The sequence below is a fragment of the Triturus cristatus genome, chromosome 9 (assembly GCF_964204655.1).
Source record: "Triturus cristatus chromosome 9, aTriCri1.1, whole genome shotgun sequence".
NCBI classification, from domain to species: Eukaryota; Metazoa; Chordata; class Amphibia; order Caudata; family Salamandridae; genus Triturus; species Triturus cristatus.
The window spans coordinates 1198672772-1198684859 of record NC_140592.1 but is presented as its reverse complement, the minus strand read 5'-3'; positions in this window follow the sequence as shown (position 1 = coordinate 1198684859).

Below are 12088 nucleotides of genomic sequence, written 5' to 3'. Positions count from 1 at the left end.
CCCTGCACATAAGGTGGTGGTAATCTCAGTAAATGTGACATCAAAGGATCCTTTTCAGGGTCTACAGTCACATTTGAAATGGGAGGTGGCAAAGCCGGGTAACATTTGTCAATGGCCATGCAATGTTGTCTATCTGACACTTCAATCGCACAATCTTCTTCATCTTCGTTAAACCGCCTAGCAGCTTGCATTACCGATATATTCCTTTCCTTCCTATCTCTCTTAGCTTGCTTAATTTCTCGCTGTTTGGCTTCCTTACGCCAAAGGCGGAAAGAGTCAAACATCGCCGGCCGGGCTTTCTTCTTAAATAGCACAACTTCTAGGTTATCTAAAACATCTGATTCAAAACTACCATGTTGGGACCATCGTAAAACACCATCTTTCCTTGTATAACGGACCCATACTGCATTAAAGGTAATGGAACCTACACCATGCTTAGAATAGAGCTCATAAGTTGGAGTTCCAACCAGAGGTATCGGACACGAGTCCTCCAATCGGGAATCCCTATTACAACTACAACAAAACCATTTCCTAAATGTGCTAAAACCAGGCATCTTTTAGCTCACTAGTCTTGCTTCAAACTTCAAGGGGTTATCAAAAATGATACACTCGCAAATATACGAACCCCCCGGCTTCGACTATTGCAATGGCCGAATCAAAACCAAGAAACAAAACAGTTGTGGGAGCGACCCACTTATACTTAACCAAAATGTCTGTCACGCCACCAGAAGACCGTCTAACGTCTCGCCTTACAAATCATCACAAGAGGGTCCAAGACAGAGCGATAGTCAGGGCAGCAGTCCTTCGCAGCCGTCGGAAAGGGGAAGCCTCTCAGAAAAAAACCTTCGGTCCACGTCGACATGCAGGGGTCGATGAAGTGGCGGCCGTCCTCCAGAATTTCCTCACGGGGCTCCTCACAATCTTCGGGCTTGGACCAGTACCGCTGAAGTTGCCCAACATTGGGCGCCAGTTGAAGAACCAGGGTTTAACCCAGCGGCGTCAGGGGCATGTCTAAGATCTTCGAGTTCACCTGTCTTGGTATACAGAGACACGGAATACTTCTGGATGGCATCAGAGACCAAGTTTATTAGCTGCAGCTAGTAACAGTGATCCTAGAAATACATCATGGTGTAAATTCTCAGGAGACTGCTCATTTTACTAAGGCGAGACGTCTCCTTTTATACCCAATATTCACATTATAAATGTACACCCACTGCACAAAATTCTAGCCAATAAGGTACATTTTCAAACAAAGTGTCACATAACAAAAACTCAATTTACAGTATCCCAAAAGTTAATTATTAGGAATGTCCCAAATTCAATCTCCACAAGCCGGACAAACCTATAATTGAAAGCATAACCCATGTAATGAAGAAACATAAAAAAAGAAACGGTAACAGATGCTGGACAAGATAAGGCATGTGCAAGGAAACTAAAAGTTAACGATGTCCTGAACATTGATTGGCAATCTCAGACAAAGATCGATCAGGGAAATTGGCTTTGCTGGGTCAGTTTCAGGTGCAGAGGTCAGTTTCTCACAGTTCATTTCAGAGTCAAAAAGAAACCTAGTTAATGTATACATGAACTAAGAAGGCCAGGCCAGTTTATTCGCCAGGCTACCTTCACAGGCCTACGTGAGGGCAACACAAAATGGTGGCACAGAACAAAATGGAGTCAGACTCGAGAATTACAGAACCTCAGAGGCACACCTTGTGACCCCTGCATGCATCCCATGGCCATGAAGCAAGAGGGGTCCATATAGGCCCCCTTTTGTTTCTCAGTGCTTTCATTTTAATGACGGGCTCACAGCCATGAAACCGCTGGAGGTGAGGAAACTCGTAACATGCTTAGGGGTGCAGCAGCGGCACCACCAAGCATATTGCCGCCTCAAGAGTGCCGCACCCCCTCCGGGGATACCGGTTTCCAGGCAGCTGTGGTGGTATCAAAATGGTCAAACCACCGTGGTCGTAATGTGGCGGTCGGACTACTGGCTCGGCGGTTCCCGACCGCAACCGCACCTTCACCATGGGCTTGGCGGTCCCATTGACCACCGAACTTGTATTCAGGCCCTTAGTATTTCCATGATTGATATCCCTCTTTTGAAACCACTATCTTGCTCATCTCCCAAAGTCTACTTCCCACACAGAAAAGGTAGAAACTAAGAGATAAATTTAATTCTGATGTTTCTTTCATCTCTCATGTCAACAGGGATATCAAGATAGCCATCCACTATTTATACTTGTTTTGGAATTTCCTTCTCTTGCGGCTGTTCACCCTCTGTCATATTGGTACGTGCAGTTGATCTTTCCTCTCTTTGCTGCTATATATTTGCAATAGCATCTATTATTCACCACTGGTGAAAACAAGTATCAGTCTGCAAAGAACCACTTTGCTTGTCTCATCCACAGACTGCATTGAACTGACTGCATCACCCAAAATTAAAGATCCAACATTGGCTAGCAGTCGGTGAATTAACCCATTTTGAAAGGCTGGGCATTGTCCAATGGGCATGATGACTCTACATCTTCTATTCAGCATTTTCTAAAAGCACCAATTGACCAGACAGCTAAGATCACATAATCAATATATGATTTACATCTGACTAGAGGTCCAAGACAAGCTAGCAAATTAATAAACAAAGAAGCCAGAGCTGAGGCAGAGGCCTGGTTTGGCTTTAACATCTGAAGTAATAGAAAATCATGTCCTGTAGAAAAATTATAAAGGCCCTGTTAATTTAGAAAAGGTATTTGAAGTAAACCTTGAAGCAGAAAAGCATTTAGCAGTTCTTTGTCCTTTAAAAACTGCATTAGAAGAGTCCTTCTTGATATGTTTAGCCCTGCTCGATTTTGGCTCTACAGCCCCATTGCACCGAGGGTGTAGACAGTGCTATACCGTCGGCTCAAGCCATTCATGGAGCTCCAACTACTACAGTCAGCCAACTAGAAACAAGTAAGAAAGGAAACAATTACTCCACACTTATGGCTCCTCCCTTTGGACCTCTCTCCCTGAAATCTCAGACATTATAGGAAACCTTCTGAGAGTCCATAAAAGCCTACAAACTCTCTTCTCCTTACCTCCTATGGCCCAAGTACAAAATCTAACGTTATTGACACTCATCGTTGCTGGCCCTCGTCGGTCTTGCCCAGGTGTAGAAACAGGACTTTTGCTGGAGCCCCCACTACTTCCTTTTGCCCTGTTCAGTAGTAAATGGGATAGAAATACCAAAAATTTATCAATATAAGCGTTTTTTTAATGATTGTTCTATAGGCTTTTTATGAGAATTACTTTATTTTCCTGATCCCTTGAGATGCTAGATTAATAAACACATTGCTCACTGGCCAGGGCACTTCATTGCAGGGTCCTTGTAACTGAAACAGAATTGCTTATTTATCTAGCTCTCTTTACCTTTACTGTTCTTAGAAAGGCTAGCGATGCAGCGGTAAAACTAGGTTTAGTTAATAATTCCATTGTTTAAATTCCAATTTGGTGGTTTACTGCATATCTTTGCATAAAACAGCATTGTTTTGGCACATTGGTAGAGAGGATATGGGACAGCAACTTCCAGGTTCAATTACATTTGATGAATATTTGATATGATTTTCATTTGAACAAAATATTTATTAGCAAAATCCCTTGTGGGGTTAATGCCCAAGATGTTTCTATGGAGAGAGAAAAGAACATTTGTGGCCTCAGTCAAAAAATCTTTTTTCTGCTATTGTTATTCAGTATATTAAAATGTTTGCAGATAGCTTTGCGATCCTTCAAATTAACTGATAACATGGACTTAATTTATAATTTATGTCATCAATAAGCTTGTTTATTCGATGTGGCAGTCCAAAAGGAATTTGTATTCAGCACTGGATGATATTTGAGCTTGACAAATAAAACAAATCTCTTAATGGAATAAACTTGGTGGAGTACCCTGTCCTTCACACTCTTGGTATGCTTGCCCTATTTAGAGTCATGTGGGCCATCAGTGTTGCATCTGTGGTGGCCTCTCAGCTCTGTCGATGGAAAGCTTAGTCCGACAGCCTGACAGAGTATTGGCCATTGAAATAAGGGAATCCACACCACCTACACTATTTAGCTGAGGCTGATGGTCAGATATTTGTTTCTGTCAACCATAAACACAAAAATGAAAATAATGAGACAAACCAAAGGAGTCAACTCCCTGAGTTTGGGGTTCATTAGTTTTTTGATGTAACATTGTTGCTTTGAAGGTACATAGATCACACTGGGTCATGGTAATCTCTAAATATGGTGGTCCTCTGTCCATCAAGGTGGCGGGCGTTATGGAGGACAGAGTACATACCACCAAACCCTAAATCAGACCCTATATTTTGTGATCAGTTGGATCTCTTAGTCAGATGTGTTATGAAGAAGAATGTTCCTGCAGAATATACCCATGCAGTCTCAAATGCTGTTGTATCAGTCTATCCTTGTACTCATGTATTACTCAAATATTGCTTTTTAGAATATAAGGAAAATGAAACTTTCTTATTATACCTGCTCTTACATCTTGGATGGCAGGACTGAAAGTGCACTTACTGCAAGCACCTCGAAATTTTAAATTGCTGCTATTGAAAATGATTAACAGGAACGTATTTGCTCTGGGTGGTCCAAGTTGTGAAACTGTGCCTAACTTGTGTTTTTTTTTACAAAGCACACCTTCAAAAAATCTACTACAGTTGGCTATGTAGGGAGAGTGGGGTGCCTCCATAGCCAAACATATATTTAGTGGAAGAACCTGCAGGCCAAAAAACTATTTCCAAAAAATACTACAGCAGGTGTGATGAAATGCCACATAGAGACCAAACCACTCTGGGAATCTTACATGTCCCACATGCTAATGATGACAAGAATTAAGTTGCTGACTTTGAAGCTGTGGAACCAGGTTCGAGTCTAGGTGCCGGCTCAACATCCTGTGATTCTGGGCAAATCACTAAATATTCCAGTGCCTACCAAAAATTAATGTGTTCTTGTGTGACATAACTGGTGCTCATGTAAGCGCTCCAATAGCTTTGAGTCAAGTTTGCGCCAAATAAAACTGAAAAAAAGAGGGTATGTGGGGATACAAATCTATTAAAGTATTCTGAGGATATCAATGCTGCTTAACCCTGACTATTCATGAGTTATTTCCATTAACTTAGAATATGCTGCGGATAGTCACTGATCGAGGTCTTTAAAATAGGTCCCATGGAGTTACAGTAGAGTGGGAAATGTATTTCCTACTTTGTGGTATTGAAACAACTTGTGCTAGTCCAACTGCGGAGGCATTTAACAACAGACCTTTGTCTAAGAAAATACTTGTGACAAGTACATTACCCTTGTTATGCTATTTATTACTGCTGTTGAGTGTAGGGAGGTCCATTACTCGCCATAGATGAGGTCTTGAGTGAGTCAAGCCGCACCTGCGCTCCCTCAACAATGATAATACCTGGTATATTACACAATACACATCTGCATATGTTTTCTGTCATGATCTTTTGTGATGTGTAGCAGTTATAAACTGAGGCAATTCATCAGAACCAGGATACAAGGGGTTAAATCCTTAATTGAGAAAAATAACACCAGTTAGGCTGAGTGGTTCTTAGCAAAGTTAATTTCCTTTGTAAAGTCAATTTAACAAGCACTCTACAAGACAGTAAGCTATGACTTCCAAGTCAGTTCACTGTACTATGATTCTTCTAAATAATTGTAAAATAATTAATATAATGATAATATATTTCTTAATTATATTATTTGTTGTGCATTTATTTTCTCGGTCATGACAGAAATAAAACGTACTAGCACACATTCATACACACACAGACACCCATACACAAAAACGCAAACACATATCTTTTAGGCACAAAGGCACTAATGCAGAGAAACATTCCACTTCATGTGATAGATCATATCCTTTACACCCTCCTGCTTTGACAGTGCTGTTCTTTCTGACTTTAAACACAAACACCTCATCTATTGGGGGTAAAAATGCACAACTCAAGGGACCTCTGTCTCCTTTCCTATTCCTGTGACATCTCACTGGCAACCAAGATACAGGGGAACTGTCACTGTGCTTTTGTAGATTGGGGTCAAGATGACAGTTAGGTAACCCATCAATCTCTTAATGTAAGGTGTGTAGCTTTGGCTTACTTTTTAGTACACAGCTGGTATTCAAGCATTGATCCTCATAGGTCACACGCTAACTTGCTGGAGCTGGCTTGTTTCAGGCGCAGAAAGTACAGAGGATGCCTTCTGCTCCATGTGACTTCAAAGTTAGATACTTTTCAAAGACAAAGGAAAGGAGAAAAGGAGAGATAATTTAATGGGGTCAGCAGAGAGAAGAGGAGACAATAAATCTGCTACTTCTTGTGGGCATTTTTATTTTATTTTTATTTAGACGGTTTTGTATAGCGCGAACAAGACCCTTGCGGGTATCAGAGAGCTTCACATATCAGACATAGGAAAAAATGTGTACATATAAATACAGTGTTATGTGTATACAAGGTACATAATACAGAGAAATGCAAATAGCTGTAGTTCAAGTGAATTTGGACATGAGAATCGATTTCACTTCTTTTTTTAAAAAAGCCGTAGATGGATTAAGTCTCGTTTCTTGGGGTAGGGCATTCCATATCCTGGGGGCCATTCCTGAGAAGGTATGATTGTACGTTTTTTTCTTGGAGAAACGTTGCGGTTTCAGTAAAAGCTTGTTAGAACTCCTGGTAGGTCTGTTACCACCTGATAATACAGGTTTTTCGACTAGGTACCTAGGGGTTTTGTGGTGTAGTACCTTATGAGTCTTACAGGCGATTTTTAACTGGATCCTGGCCTCAAAAGGTAGCCAGTTTAGGGCATGTAGGTCAGGGGAGATGTGGCAGTTTCTTTTAGTGCCTGTAACGAGTCTGGCGGCTGTATTGATTGATGCTCTGAGAGGGGTGGTCGTTGCCTTGGGGAGACCATAGAGAGCGACGCTCCCATAGTCAACTCTGGGAATTACTAGGGATTGAACCGCCTGTTTGAAGTCCATTGCGGGAATGAAGGGTTTCAATTTACTCAGTGTGTTGATCTGAAAGTTTGCTCCTTTTGTTGCAGCGCTGATGTGCTTCTGCATGTTTAGCTTATTATCCAGGGTTATTCCTAGAGATTTAGCGGAGTCAGTGATGAAAGGTTGACCGTCGAGTGCAGTTAGGTGCTTCATCCACTCACGGATGGTCGTTGTTTGGTTGGGGGGAGAGATTAGGAGGAATTCTGTTTTTAGTGTGTTTAGCTTTAGATGATTCTTAGCTAACCATGTCTGTGTCTTTTGGAGCGATGAGTTCAGGGACTTGATGTCGTCAAGAGATTGGATCTTAATGTAGAGTTGTGTGTCATCTGCGTACATGTGATATTGGATATTTTCGAGGCTGAGAAGCTCTGTGAGTGGTTCCATAAACAGATTGAAGAGTGTCGGGGAGAGGGAAGAGCCCTGGGGTACTCCTAAGGTGACTGGGGTGGGGTTGGATAAAGACTGGTTGATCTTGAATCTTTGTGTTTTGTTTTGGAGGAGGGAAGTGAACCAGTTTAACACTGTTCCGGATAGCCCCATTCTAAGCTTTAGGAGGTTCAGTAGATTGTCATGTTTGACAGTGTCGAACGCTGAAGAGAGGTCAAGTAGGATTAGCAAGCATGCTTTGTTTTGGTCCAGTATTTGTAACGTGTCATCAATTATGTGGGTCATGGCTGATTCGGTACTATGCCCTGATCGAAAGCCTGCTTGGAATTGGTCGAGCAGGTTGAAGTGGTCTATGTGCTTACTAAGCTGCATGTGGACACATTTTTCGAGTAGTTTGGCCAAGGTTGAGATATTGGATATTGGGCGATAGGTGTTTAGGTCTGAGGGGTCCGCTGAAACTTTCTTAAGGATGGGGGTTACCTGAACGGCTTTAAGGGTGTCAGGGATGGTTCCTTGCAAGAGAGAGGAATTTATGATTCTAGTCCATAGGGGCACTAGCAGTGGCATGAAGGTCTTTGAGTGGGATGCTGGAAGGGGGTCTGTGAAATGATTGGAAGGATTCAGAGTGGTGAGCGTGTTTAGGATAGTTTCTTCGCTGTAGAGGTTGAAGGTAGCCCAGGAGGCATTGTTCTTGAGGTCGTATATTATGGGACAGTTAAGCGGGGTACTTGGTGAGGGCCGTGAGGGGATTGAGTGTGTATCGGTAATGGATAATAGATCATTAAGTAGGTCTGTCTTTAATTTGTCAGTCTTTGTTGTGAAAAAGGAGGCAAGATCCTCACAGTTGGGGATTGAATCTGGATTGGCTTGGGGGGAGTGGGGGCCACCCTTAGACTGAGTATTGATTATTTCGAACAATTTTTTGGGGCGATTCTTGGCTTGGTCTAGTTGTACACCTATGAAATCAGCTTTTGAGCGTCAAATCCTTCTGTAGTAGGTATTTCTGGTGCATCTTAGTAGTTTGAGGTGGGCAGTGGATGGGGCTGTTCTCCATTGTCTTTCAATCGCTCTCAGTGCTCTTCTGTCTTCATTTAGTCTACCATCATACCAGGGGTTTGAATTCTTTTTGGTGACTCTTTTTAATTGTAATGGGGCTAAGGTGTTAAGAACCCTGTTCATAGAGTTAAAGTAGTGATTGGCCAGATCCTGTACATCGTTTGATCCATCCGGAGCTGGCGTGAGGATGCGACCAGCGGATGCAAGGTCGGCCGGATTGATGTTTTCTAGGTTCCTCTTCCAGATTTTCGTTCTCGTCAGTTGGACAGAGAGTAGTTTAACTACTTCCTTGATATGGAAGGTGATAATGTAGTGGTCAGACCAGTCGCATGGGAGAATCGATTCTAGCTGGGTAGAGTCCGCTTTGGAAATTACTAGATCAAGGATTGAGCCTTTTCCGTGGGTGGGGCTGTCACATATTTGGGACAAGTTGAGGTCGGATAGGAAAAGTTTGAAGCTATTGACCTCTGGATCGTCAGGATCGTTCCAGTGGAGGTTGAAGTCACCCAGGAAGATCTGTGTATTTTGTTGTCCTACATTTGTCGCTATGATGTCCATCATGTGCTCGATGAAGGTGAGGTTGTTGCCCGGAGGATGGTAGATAGAGTGTAGTGAGCAAAGTGGCTTGTTATTGCTCGTAATGAGAGCACCGGGGTGTTTGCGCGTCTTACCGAAAGGTTGTTCCTATGGATGCAGGCAATACCACCACCTGTCCTATCAGGTCTATCTAGTCTTGTAATGTAGTAGTTTGGGGGAACTAGTATGTCTAAAATGGGTGTGGATGATTCAGTCAGCTAGGTTTCCGTTAAGATGATAAGGTCGGGTTCATTGGTTATAATGAGGTTCGCTATCTCAGTGGCATGACGTGCTGCCGATCTATAGTTTAGAAGGATACATTTTATCTGGGCCTTGGTCGGGGTGATGGTCTGGTCATGGGGGGTGGGTACTCTTGTGAGGTTGCTTTCAACAATGGATTGCCCAGCCAGTCTTAGAGGCTACAAACAATGGGGTAAACCCCTTTTATGAACTGTAGTACTCCCAATATCACTACATTTAGTAGGGTAATTCAGGTGGTGCCCAGGCAAACTCCCTCAATCTATCTCGTCACACTGCTGCCACTCGCATCTCACAACACGGAAGGAGCCTTCACGTGCACCTCCTGCTGTTTCAAATGCACCATCACAAACCCTACTTCAACACCTACAGCAATCACACTGGCAACACCTAACAGCCCACCGCAAATCAACATCCACCAGAACCCCTCTCCTTGATATCATGCATGCTCAACACCCGCTCACTCAGCAAACAAGCCAAGGAGATTTGGGACCTATTTGATGATGAATTACCAGACCTCCTTTTCCTCACCGAAACATGGCAGACCACAGCATCAACACCAGACATAACTGCAGCAATCCCCATATGATACAGGATGGTCAGACGGGACAACCAGCACAGACCTAGAGGAGGAATTGCCGTTATTTTCAAAGACACTATCAGCTGTAGCATCAACTAAGAAACCGGGATTGACTACATGGAACACCACAATTTCAAACTACACAGTTAACTTCACATTAAGCAGAACTCTGATCTATTAACCCCTAGGACCCTGAGCTAACTTCACAAGCAACAACTAGGCTTTGTTGCCCCACTATCCATCGAATCCAATCCCTACATCTTTCTAGGAAACCTCAACTTTCACCTAGAATATCTGACCAACCCTAACTCAGCTGCACTCCTCGATAGCCTGGGAAACTCGGACTCACTCAAAACATAGCAGCCCCCAGCCATACAGTCAGACACATCCTGGTCCCTGGTTCACCTCATTCAACGATATCACAAGCAACACACACTCTGTCACCTGGACAAGCCATGCCATTGCCAGCTTTGCAATGAACACTCCCTACCACAAAAAACATTATGAAATGCCCTGACCGCAGACACAGGAATAATCTATCTGAGGTGAACTGGGCATGTGCCCTCTACCAAACACAACCAGAGTACACAGGCAAACTATCAGATGACATCAATAACATTCACAACTGAATTGCTGCCTGCACCAAAACCCTAGCCCAGGAAAAAAAGCCAAACAGCAAGACTGCGTAAGCAGGCCGGCTGGAATATGGAAGAACTCAGAGTGACCAAACGGAGCTGCAAGCAACTGCAACAGAGATGAAGAACAAGCCAGGAAGAATCAGACAAGGAAGTTTTCAAATTCTCCCAGAGATGCTACCATCAGAAAAATGCGGTAAACAAAAAGAAAAACCCTAATTGAGGGCATAAAATGACAGCTCCAACAACACTAAAGAAAGGTTTGCTACCATCCAGGACTTCACCACACTGGCAGAAACCACCAGCAACATCAATCCAACCCAAGAACGGTGCAACAACCTCTCATATTCTTTTGCAACAAAATCACAACTATCTATGCCAATTTCAACCCCCATCAACTTTGCAACAAGTCTTCTGGCATCACACAAACGTGAAACCCTGACAACATTGCCACAGAGGAAGCCACAGCAATCATGAAAAACATCCACTCCAGGGCCCCATAGCACCCATCCCACAAATATACCCTCAACAAACGTTCAGCCTACTTTAGCAAAGCTCTTACCCCCATTCTCAACAGCTTTATACACAAAGCCATACTTCCAGAAGCCTGGAAGCAAGCAGCTGTCAATGCCCTCCTGAAGAAGCCATTTGCAGACCCATCTTACCCAGCCAAGGTCCTAGAGAAAGCCATTAACAGATGCCTGGTGGACAACCTCTCAAACCACTAGCACTGGCACACAATCATGCTTCAGACTTAACCACAGCACAGAGACAGCCCTCATAGCAGATGGCATCTAGATGACCCTCGACAGAGGCAAGACCACTGCCCTAATTTTGCCACAGTCTCCCATTTCATCAGGCTCAGATGACTTCCAAAGACATGCCCTCCTATGTATATGCACTTTATTTACCGGAAGAGCACAAACAGTCAACTTGCCACTCTACTAGAAGAACATTTATGGAATCCCACAAGATTCCTTTCTCAGCCAATCCTTTTCAACATCTACATGATGCCACTTGCAAACACAACATCGACATCCTGACTTTGACCCTCTGAGACAAAACACCCAACAACAGAAACAAATTTTAGTAGTGCATAACCAAAGTGGATGCCAACTGCCTCAAACTCAGATAAGACCAAAGAAGTAATTTTCAGAAAAGGGTACCTCACTGTGGGACTCCGCTTGGCGCCTACAGACCTAGGACCCACCGCCAGCACACAGGCAGGATACCTCGGAATCATCATTGGCAGCAAGCTGGACATGTTTGACCAAGTCAACACACTCATCTCGGCCTGCTTCAACACCTTGAAGATGCTGAAAAAGATACTCAAGTGTCTACCTAACAACCCCAGGAAAGCTGTCCTCAACCTCCCACAATGGTCTCACATCACACCTCACCTAACAAAACTTTCCAGGCTCCCTAAACGGTTGTATGACATAATTTCGACAGACAGAAAATCGACCTACAAATATATCGCAATAAAAATATCGATGTCAAGAATATCGACATCCTATCTACAACATGGTAAGTACAAAAATATCGAAAATTAAATATCGATGT